The 11,115-nt window shown below is 44.8% G+C and overlaps 1 protein-coding gene across 5 annotated transcripts in view; it reads left to right on the forward strand.

Annotated features, from left to right (window-relative positions):
• The window catches only part of ATXN7 (ataxin 7), a 137,052-nt gene extending 134,721 nt beyond the window's left edge, over window positions 1-2,331 (forward strand). For all 5 annotated transcript variants that reach the window (XM_066596635.1, XM_066596637.1, XM_066596633.1 and 2 more), the window contains one exon: window positions 1-2,331. This exon is cut by the window's left edge and continues 756 nt beyond it. The gene's annotated coding sequence lies outside the window, so the exon portion shown is untranslated.
• The last annotated feature ends 8,784 nt before the right edge of the window (window positions 2,332-11,115 follow it).

Here is an 11,115-nt window from a genome sequence, read left to right on the forward strand (position 1 = left end):
CGGTTAATAAATGGTTATGCCGCCTCCCCTGTCCATAATGCCACCCATTAGATGCTTGGCAGACTCTTCTTCCTTACAAAATTGGCCACATCGCGCCTACGTATGGGGCAACCCAGTGCTTGCCTAAGGGCTGCGGCACTGCAAAGTCAAGGTGCTTTCATACGGAACTCTTATCATTAGATCCAGCGAGAATCTCAAAGATTAGCGTTTGGGGTAAGGCTCCATGTCCACGGGCGGGTCAGACCCTGCCTGAATTTTCCTGCCGTCGGCGTCCACGCAAACCTCTTTACTTCCGGGTTCGTTCTACTGTGCATGGTCCTCAAGGCTCGCCATCAGACATGCACAGTACAGTTTGTTTTTTTAAATCTGCTTTCCTGCGGATCCGTGGCACGTTCGCAGTGTCAGCCGCGGTTTTGCCGCTGATCGGACGGCTTTCATTGACTCCAATGGAAGCCGTCCGTGCGGGATCCGCAGGAAAATGGAGCATGCTGCGATTTGTTTTCAGAACCAAAAGGTCAGCAAAACAAATCCACATGCTTTAATTAATTTATGTACGCTAATGATTCCCTATATGCGGCTTGATATGCGGATCTCGCAAATCGAACCCACTTGTGGATGTTGGGCCTAAATGCAGGCAGCGACTGAACGGTGAACAAGTATTTGCTTGCTTCTTATTCGTGGTCCAGTTTCTACATGTAGAGAACTGAACGACGGAACGTTCTGTGTAAACAGGCCGTCATTCGCTGCCTGCTTACTGTGAATGGAGCCGGGTGACTGGAACAATCCCCGGCCCACTCCTCCTCCATTCCCTATCAATGCTCTTTCCTGTAAAAAGCATGTGAACGATTATTGCTGGGACGCTTTGTTGGGCATCTGTGCCTGACAGGTCGTCCCGTGGACAAGCACCCTTAGCCCAAGACATTGTAGGAATGGTGTAGACCCGTCCTTGTTGTTACTGGCAGACAATAAGGATAGGTGCGCACTAGCCGTAAAGCAAGTTGTGCCGGAGAGACTTGGATGCCACTCGCATTGGACATCCCTGTGCTCTCCGATATACACGGACTTTGCACTCAAGAGTTGTTACCGGTCCTCTTAAAAGTGTTAATTATACGAGCAGCCTCACCGCCATTCTTACAACATTATTATCCACTCAAAGTAGTAGATGTAGTACATTCTAAGAGCAATCTTTAACAGCTTCCATGTAGTAACAGGAGACCTTAGTAAGAGGTTGGTGAAGATATTACATATGAACCCTTTCCCATCCACTGTCAGACGTCTTCCTACACTCTGAAGCTTGTACAGCTCCAATGTCAGAAGACGTTTGACAGGGTATTCTTACCGTCTATTGCCAACCACTCTACTGTTGGAGCCTCTGTGGCGCACACATACTGGCTTTAGCCAGCAGATGGCACCACTGTATAACAGCAAAAAGAGAAAGCCTTTTTAGGAAACCCTGAATCCAAAATTGGATTGGAAAGGGTTACTTGGCTATTAAAACTGGTCATTGGACTTCAAAAATGGAATCTCATGCACCCAAAGACAGCCAGCGGATTTCCGCTCTATTTGGTGTCTAGCGATCTGATGGGTCACTAAGGCCACATGATATTCCCCCCTCTTTGTGGGAAACTACAAAAAGTGAAACCCACTTGGGTGCATTATGTAGATGCGGTTCTAGGAACATTTTTCTATAATTTTTTGCTCAAAATTTAACATTTTATTTTTTTTATTGCTTATTGAGCAAACCACTACCCTATATGATCATCCTGTGTGAAGAGGCCAAGGTAAATCCATACATAGAGAGATCCAGTACTGGGCTAGAAAACATTCTCCCACATTTTAGTTTGTGGATTTTTTTTTTTCCTTTTGACCTGCATTTAAAATTAAAAAAAAATTTCAGTCTCTGCAGAAATTCTCTTTTCTGGAGGGCACTGACAAGCAATCCGTTATCGGGGAGCGGCATATACCATGCGGTGGCCATATGATTGTATTAAATAGGTATTACTTAAAACTCCTCCTGTTTCTTTAACCTGAAAAAAGAAAAAAAATTACTATGAACAAAAGAAAAAAAAATTTAAAAAAAAGAAGAAAAAACAACAAACCCTACATTTTTGTATCCTTATTTTGAATTTTTCTTCTACGATAAATGAGAAAGAAATTGAAGTATCCCTATTTCAGAAAGCGTATTTTGTTAACGAAGAAAAAAAACAAACAATGATTGTACATATTGAAATATGTATTTTTGCACAGGTCTTTTTTCCCTTCTATCCAGTTTTTGGTACAATTTGAGATCATCTAATATTTATTTGTTAATAAAAGAAAAAATACCTTTTATGATTTGAAGTGATTCACTGCCAAGCCGATATTCTAACATGCCTAATATGCGATTCTAGGGGAATTTTTGTGGGGTTTTTTTCCTCCATTTTGTGAGGGCCGGGTCCTACTTTGGTATCTACGGAGTGGATTAATAATGCCGAGTTATACACCATTTGCTTTACATTAGTTGCCTGAGTCCGAAAAAAATGAATCTAAACTCTCACTGTAGAAGGGGCTAACGTGTAATTTTTGAGAAAAAAAAAACAAAAATGTTATTTTTTTTATTTTCTAATTATTTTTTTTTTGTTCTATACCTGTGTGTGCAAACAAGGGCACACGTGTGCTTGTGTGTGATTTCTAGACCTACCGAGAAAATGAAAGTGCCTGGTTCTAGTTTCCAAGCTGTACTTTTTAGCTTTTCCTTAACACTTGAATGTTCAGTTGTGTTTTTTCAGAGCTTGCTTTTTTTTTTTTTCTTTTTTTTTTCTTTTTTTAATAATATCGTGGTTTCTGAAATTTTTGTAACAGGGACGAAATTATTGTGAATTATTCATGGCAGCATCTAGAACTCCCCCCCCCCCCCCCCCACCCCCCCTCTCCCCGCCCCTATCCTGCCAAAGGGACCAGTGAGTCGTCATCCGGACTCTTTGGCAACTGGGTAAAAAGAAGGAAAAAATGTAGTCCTTGATTTGTTGTCCTACCTGCATTACAGCAGGTACCTTATTATGTCTAGGGTTGGCGACCAACATGTACGTGTGGCGTAGCTAATGTTTTAGTCAAAAAGAATTATTTAATACATTACCGCGTTATTGAAGAAGAAGAAAAAAAAAAGTCTAAACTATTTTGTATTGAAGTAAATTAGAAGAAATAAGCCAGATACCTCGCGGAACCTGAGTCTGTCAGAATTCCTCATGGAATGTCGTGATCTAACGATGTCTTCCTCCAAGTTCCCTTTGCCAAGAAAAATGTTTTTGGGTCCCTTTTGGCCTTGTTTTTTTTTTTTTTTTTTTCCTAAAGATGACCTGTTACTTTTAACCAGTGGTCTGCAACTTGTGGCTCTACACGTTGGGAGTTGTAGCTTCAGGAGGACGGTAGAGGTGCAGGGTGTAGACTACTACTTTAGGCTATGCTGGTAGACATTTTGTGGCCTGCAGAGGAATGCAGCTAATATTGACAAGGTTCTAGGTAGTTTTGGTAGACAACAAAATGGCTGCCTCCAGTGACAGGTTCATGTTAAAGTGGTTGTATGGCGCTAGGAAGAATTTTTTTTTTTTTTTCCTCCCACTAGAAGTGGCACCATTTTGTCTGTGGGCTGATTGTGGTATGGCAGCTCAGCTTCGATAGGTGCAATACCACACAGAGCCCATAGACAATAATAGCACTGCTTTCTTACCTCATACAACCCCTATAAGTGAGATCCATCACCTCCTCCAACGATTTCAGTTCTCTAGCCATTTATAGACGTTGCTCCACTGATTCTGAGGTTTTCTTTTTATCCCCACCTTACATTTTGCATACGTGGCACCATAACTATGTACTGTCAGGATAATGGTCATGGCTTGCGTTCCCAAGGAGGATTGAATGTGTCATTGGGTGCTCATGCCCTTGACAGTACATGGCTTTAGTTGCATATTGGCACTGGGTTGGGGGAAAGAGTAATGGAGAGCACCACATTGGGTGTAAGAAGTCTGATATACACTGTATGGACACAAGTATTTGGACACTGCATGTTTTTCAGAAAAAGTGCTTTATTCTTCTATTTGGTAACGTGTCGGCCCTCCTTCTGCTTGTATTACAGCAGCATCATGTCGAGGCCTACTTTCCACAAGTTCTCTGTAAGTCTTGCCATTCCTCGTGCAAGGCTGTGGGAAGAGATTGTTGTGAGGATGGGCGTGGGTGGCGGTGTTGTACCCGTCACTCCAGTTCATCCCACAAGTGTTCGATCGGATGAACGGTTATTGCAAAATGAGCAGCTTTTTATTTTACCCATGCCCTTCCCAGAATGCCGTTCGGCAAACTCAGTATTTGCTGATTTTCTGCAGTATCCAAATACGTTTGTCCATATAGTGTAGGTCTTCGATGCTCCCTGGAAAAAAAAAGTCATGCCAATGAATGATGAAATAATCCTCCACATTGCCACCTACTGGAGGGTAGCTACAAGTGATGAGTAAACTTTAAAAAAGTTTGGTTTCACTGGTTCACCGAATTTGGGCAAAAAGTTCATTTCCGATTTAGTTGAAGCCGAACCACAGCTTGACCAATACCTCATAAAACCGGTGTATAACACTGTCTAAGAGCCATAAAAGCCCTGTATAACACTCTTAGGTCAGATTGGAGTGTGTCTAAGTACCTTTGAGCTGTTTTAAGGCAAAGTTTAAAAAAAAGAGAGAAAAAATTCTTCCTTTTCTTTTTTCCTTTTCTGTCTTTCTCCTGCTTTCCACCTCTCTCCTTTTCTCCACATTTAAAAAAAAAAGGAAAAAGAAGAATTTCAGTGGGTTCGGCTGAGACGAACCACCTGAGGGTTGGGTTTTATGCCGAACCAGACTTTAAAAATAAAAAAATTCAACCCGATACGGGGTTCTACTGTTGTGGTTCGCTCATCACTAGTAGCTACCCCATGAGTCAATATCCAACTCTTTAACAGGCCTTGAAACCTGACTGTAAACCAAATCGGAATACCTATTCACATAGAGCTTTTCCGGGGTTATTGCCCCTCACCAGTAGGGTTCTGGTGGCCCTGTGGAGGAGTAGTCCATCTCTCCTTTAGCTTCAGTACCTGATGTGCAATGACACTTGACTGCTCAGGGGATGCTAAGAAAAAAGAAGTCAAAAACCTGGTAGAATCAGAGGAGCGGGGACTGTAAACGGGTAGAGAGCTGAAGCCGTTGGAGGACCTGACCGGTTGTATGTATGGAACGGCCGAATGCTGGACCTCCACCCCCCATATCCAAGAGGGTGATGTAGGATGACGTCATGTGCGACGAGGTTTGCAGTACAGGATAACGAGCACTACAGGTTGTCAATGTGAATGTAATTCTTGAAAAATCGACTTCACTCGCTCTCTTTCTCTCGGTTTCTTCTCTGTACAATGTGTGAATAGTTTGATAATTTGTACACATAATCAAGAGCATCTGATCAGCTGGACTTCTGGGCTGCTGTATAGTTCATGAACAAATGTCATGGGATAGAAATTACTTTGGATATTTAAAAGAAAATCTATAGTTATTTGTTTTGTAACAAGTTTATGTAAATAAAATAATTTATACTATTTATAAGAAAACAGATTGTGCTTTGCTTTATGACGGGAGATTTATAACATGTGACACAATGAGGCAATAAATAGAGGACTGTTCAACTACTCTAGCCATCGCTGCTTTTTACCATATCTTCTTACGAGGGGGAATGCTTCCTGGCCGCCAATACTTGCACTACGCAGCCCTGCCTAGGAATTCCCCTATTACAGCTGCTATGGTTGTATTCACATTACATTTGCAGTGCACTTTTAATAGGAACCGTTCAGATACTTTAGTGTTCAGTTTTTTTTGAACACTTAAAGGGGTGTTCGGTCACCTTTTTTACTGATGACTTATCTCCGGCTTCACTCCCATTTAAATCAATGGGAGAGCTGCACTAGAACGGGAAGTGCAGTACTCGGATCTCTCATTGATTTCAGTGGGTTTGAAGCCCGACACTTCCTTCCCTGTCCGTTGATGACAACCGCCAACCTGCTATACCGGACAGCAGACCGGACGATCCCTATCCATCCGAGACAACCCCTTATGGGGCAAAGTTCTGGAGTTTTTGTGCCAAGTTGTAAAGTTATCCCCTATGCACAGGATAAGGAAAAAAGTTCATGGTCAGTGGGGGTCCAACCGCTGGGAAATCCGCCGATCCCAAGAGCAGGGGTGAGGTCAGTCTTTGAGTGAATGGAGTGGAGGTTGTGCAGGCACGCCGCTGCTTCACTCACTTGAATGACTACTGAATCACTTGAATTTGGTAATCTCCAGTGCTGTCATTCAAGTGAATGGAGCAGTGGTGTGCCCGCACGACCTAAACTTAATTCATCCAGAGACTACCAAAGCCCTGTTCTCAGGATGGGTGGGGGTCTCAGCAGTCAGACCTCCGCTGATCATAAAGTTATCCCCTAACCTGTGAATAGGGGATAACTTTATTACTTGGCACAAGACCTTTCAATATGAACTAGCAGCTTATATTTAACTTTTCTTATTGCATTTTTTTTTGGAGGTGAACAGAAGAATAACAAGTCTGGTATATCACCCTGTGCGATAAATAACAAAACATTTCCATTGTCTGGGTCCTTTTTAAACTTTTTGTACTGTTTTAGTCCCTCAAGGCAACTTGAAGATGCATTACTTATGTCGTGCATTCTACTAAGCCTATTAAATACTGCTGGAGGTGAGAAGTAATGGGCTGAGTTACATGTCAAACATGGAGGACTCTGTTAGACTTCCAGCTGCCATGGGAACCCACTGGTACCTTGCAGTTGCACTACGTGACAAAAAATGGGTGGGGGCTCTGTCATCTGCTTACATGCTGCAGTTGCTATTGATTGTGGGATGCAAGGGGTGGGATTAAAGTGCCAGGGTCTAAGGTTTCTTCATTCTTGGCTGTTAGAGCAGGAGCCTGGCTGTCAGTACTCAGCCAAGTTACTGCCTTAAAAAGTTGTATTTAGGGCGCCTTAACACGGGTGTATTTTTCATAAGTATTTTGTGAGCCAAAACCAGGAGTGGGTCCAAAATTTGGAAGAAGTGCAAAACTTTCCATTATACTTTCTCTCTGGGCGTTCCACTTTGGGTTTCTGCTCACAAAATATTGATGAAAAATACTGCTGTGTGAAGGCACTCTTAAAGGTCATTTGTGAGGTGAGTAAAAAGGCATATAGGCTGTCACTAAGGGGTTAAGCTATCAAACTGCCAATGTAGTGCTTAGAATTAGGCTTGTCCACCATTGGCATATTTTTGAAAAAAATAGAAATTTTCGGGTGAGTTTGAAAACTTACTTTTAAAACTTAGTGTCTTGTTCTTGAATGCAGATGCCTCGTTTCGAGTCACTGAGGATGGCCTGAGTCACCCATCATAATCTTATAAATGCTCTCTGGGCCGTCTCTCTGCTGACATCCGTGCAAGTCACAGTGAAATTCCACATTTGTGCTGCGCCGCCCTCTGTCCCCGGCACAAACGCGTATCCACCTCAACTTTACTGTCTCATTGCACATGCAGCGGGCTCAGAGATCAACCCCTGGCACATGTGCAATGTGCCCGTAAGGCTGGTGACATGTTGTCGTTTTGTGCCCATAAGGCTACATACACATGATCATGAAACTCCCATGAATATGAACATCAGGGCTTATTCACACGAGCATATATCGGCTGGCATTTTCACGGTCGGCCAATGCATCAGATCACATAGGTGTATTCCCGGCCAGGCACTTTTATGCCGGGCAGGTAGCCACCTTCCTGGGCGGATGACGGCCGCTGCTATTGACTCCTATGGGAGTCGATGACAGCAGCCGGTGAAGAGGTGGGAGGGAGTTTAGCAGCTCCCCCTTCTCCTCTTAGCCGCTGTTTGCAATGGGAGCGGGGCAGATCTTGGCTCCGCCCCTTCCCATTGCAAAGAGATGGAGAGTAGGTGAGGCGGGAAGAGGGGAGACAACTTGGCAGAGCCAAGCTGTCTTTCCCTGCCCTGCGGCATATAGGCCGAACCCGTGCAGCGTATATTGGCTTTGAAAACGCTGGCCGATATACGCTCCTTTGAATAAGCCCTCATTCTTTTGAATGGAGTCATACATGTGAGCGATGTTTTCCCTCACCCACTATGTTTTTGCATTCCTCGGTCTCCTGACAACATGTAAAAAAACACAGTAAATAAATATACATGTAACATCAATGTTTCCTTTTTTTTCTTCTACAATCCCATAGACCCTTCATGGGTGATTTTGGCCCATGATACAAATTAAAATAAGACCTGCTGCAAGTTTTCTTTGCATGGAATACCTGTGCACAAATGAGATGCATTTTGGAATACACCAATATAATTCAATGTTGTTAAAAAAATACAGAAAATGTACCCATGTGAATGGGCCCTAAGCAAATGTGTAGAGGGGTTTCACACTGGAGTGAAAATGGTGCAAGACTTGGGCGTCATGGGACACACAGCTCTCGCACAGATTTGAAACCCATTCCTTTGACTGGGTTAATTCACGTTTGTGATGTTTTCCTGCATAGCGGAAACACATCGCAGCATGTCCTTTCTTTTTGCGATATCAGCCATTGTTCTTAATGGGGCCTCCGGTGGCAGCAACGCCGTCCCCATTGAAGGCAATAGGAGAACTCTGTGATCCTTGGGCACGGCGGGGAAATCCTTCAGCCCCACAGTAATGTGAGCCTGTTTCCACGTGAAAACGCCTCGCATCCAGGGGTTTCACGTGGATTGTGAGGGCGATTTCAGGGCGTGAAGCCGGCCTTAGGCTTCTTTCACACAAGCGCATAGCAGCCGGCCGTTTTCACGTCCGACTAATATACGCTGTGATCTGATGCAATGGATTCCAATGCATCATACATGGCCGTATTCCTGAGATGTAAAAGCGCCCGCCTGGGCCAATATAGCGCCAGGCGTTTTTACATCGGGCCCCAAAAATAGTCTTGGAACTATGTTTGGGCTGAAATATGTCAGCTGCTGCATGGGCTCCTGTGGAAGCCCATGGCAGCGGCCGCAGGTGAAAGGGAGTTTAGCAGCGTGGCTGCTAAACTCCCTCCACTCTCCTCCCCGTGCAGGCTGACCATTCTCCTGCCCGCTGGATCTCGGCAACAGGAGCCTGTAAGACAGGGGCGAAGCTATGCGCTGGCCCGCCGCCTCCCATTGCTGGCTGTGGACAAGGGGCAGGATGTGGGTGGAGTTAAGCTCCCGCCCCTTGTACATAGCCATCAATGGGAGGAGGCGGGATGGGCCTGTGCTTAGTTCCACCCCTCTGCAAAGAACGAGCAGGAGGAGAGGACAGGTGAGCCTGGGATGGGAAGGGAGGGGAAATTTGCAACGGCATATGCTCACATATGCATCGGTCCCCATGCCGTGTGAACGGGCGCACAAACGTTAGATTTGTGTGCCCGTTCACAAGCTTCTACGCCCCAGATGGAAGCGTACACTGGATGGCCGTGAAAACGCAGGCCGATGTGCGCTCGTGTGAAGGAAGCCCCAGACGTACAGATTTTCCACTGTGGATTTTATCCTATTTATTGCAAAGGGTGAAATCAGCTGTGAAAATCAACAACAAATTGCTGTGCTGTGGATTAATTAAAAGAATGTCTGCAACGGGCGGATGAGATTTCTTTAGAATCTGATTGTTTGCTAGAGCTTGATCTTCTTTAGATGCCCCCGATGCGCATACTCCACGCTCACACAGGCCGTTTTTAAAGTGTTCAGTGCATCATTTCAAACGCCATGCTAAACACTGTAAAACGCTTCCATTGATTTCAGTGGGGCTTCACAGACCGAACGCTGCCTGCTCTATTTTAGTGCGTTTTTGCTATTTTCGGGTCAGGAACGCTATGTTTTCTACTTAGGGAGAGCAACTAGAAGTCTTATAAGGCCATTCATGCTCCTCTGGGTAATATGCAAATAAGGGAGATGAAACAATATCTCTATAGCACCACCTAGTGCACATGTGTCTAACACAAGGCCCGCGGGCCGAATTTTATGTGGCCCACGGCGTGCCGATGGCCGCTCACCACTGTAGCGATTACCACCTGGGTTGCCGCAGCTTCCCGTTGGTAATCACTGTTAGCACTGATCCCGGCGTACACTCTGACGTCAGTGTGCAGCAGGGATCCTCCTCCCCTGAGTCTCCTGCTCTTCAGTTTTGTATTTGAGGACTTGGGGTGGAAGCGTGCTGGGCGCATTAACTTTTTCCACAACACTTCTGCCCTATTCAGCAATTCCATCAACCTGATTGGGTTGGCTGATTCACCAAACAACCAATCAGGTTGCTGGAATTGCTGAATAGGGCAGAAGTGTTGTGGAAAAAGTTAATATGCGTGATGTCTGTGTGCACCCGGGGATCAGCGTGAGCAGAGGGGGAGCGGCGCTGACAGCAAGGAGGAGGTAATATTATCCCAGTCAGTCTGATTAACACCCCCCCCCCCCCAACCCATATACTTATTACTGGGGGGGTATACATATTGCGGAGGGTGATAATTTTACTGTGGGGGTTGTTATTACTACTGGGGCCACTGTGGGGGTCGCTATTACTACTGGGGCCACTGTGGGGGTCGCTATTACTAATTTGGCCACTGTGGGGGTCAATATTATTACTGTAGCCACTATAGGGATCACTATTAGGGATCGTTCACACGGGCGTATTTGTGCAATCAAAAATCGCTTTTGCCTGAAGATTTGGGCATGCAAAAAAGAACGCAGATGGGTCCACTGAAATGGTGCGCAAATATGCAGTAAATACATAGATTTCCTGCGCATTCAGCATGTATTTGCGTGGTCCATTCACTTCAATGGCCTATCGGGGTGCATAGGACGCAACAAAATGGGTCATGCTGTATGAAAATATACATCATGTGAGTGAACTCATTGAAATCAATGGCTTCTATTCACTGCATATCATGTACGCAAATACGCTTATGTGAACGAGCCCTTACTGTACTGTCTTAGCCTGGGTTCACACAGGGCTGTTTTGCTGCGGATTGCCGTTGCATATCCGCACTGCGGCAAAACCGCTGCGTTTGCAGTGCATTGCAGCACAAATGAGTTTTGCAAAAAAGCTCTCACACGGCG

This window comes from Eleutherodactylus coqui, chromosome 3, assembly GCF_035609145.1.
Source record: "Eleutherodactylus coqui strain aEleCoq1 chromosome 3, aEleCoq1.hap1, whole genome shotgun sequence".
Lineage (NCBI taxonomy): Eukaryota > Metazoa > Chordata > Amphibia > Anura > Eleutherodactylidae > Eleutherodactylus > Eleutherodactylus coqui.